We start from the raw sequence: 230 nt of genomic DNA on the forward strand, positions 1-230 counted from the left end.
AGATGCATCACAGATCACAGCTATCTTATTGTCACGACCTTGGACAGATGGGTAAGTCCCCAGAGAAATTGCTTCACAATGGTGTTTACTGGTCAGGATGTGGACTGCAATAATGCTAGTTTTATAGAACATGCACTTTTTTTGCGTGTAGGTGAAAGGACACTATAGTTTACAATGTCCTGCAGACAGCACTTTAATTTATTACTGAGTAGTCTTTCAAATTGTAGGCA

Source organism: Calidris pugnax, unplaced genomic scaffold (assembly GCF_001431845.1).
Source record: "Calidris pugnax isolate Ruff unplaced genomic scaffold, ASM143184v1 scaffold31, whole genome shotgun sequence".
Lineage (NCBI taxonomy): Eukaryota > Metazoa > Chordata > Aves > Charadriiformes > Scolopacidae > Calidris > Calidris pugnax.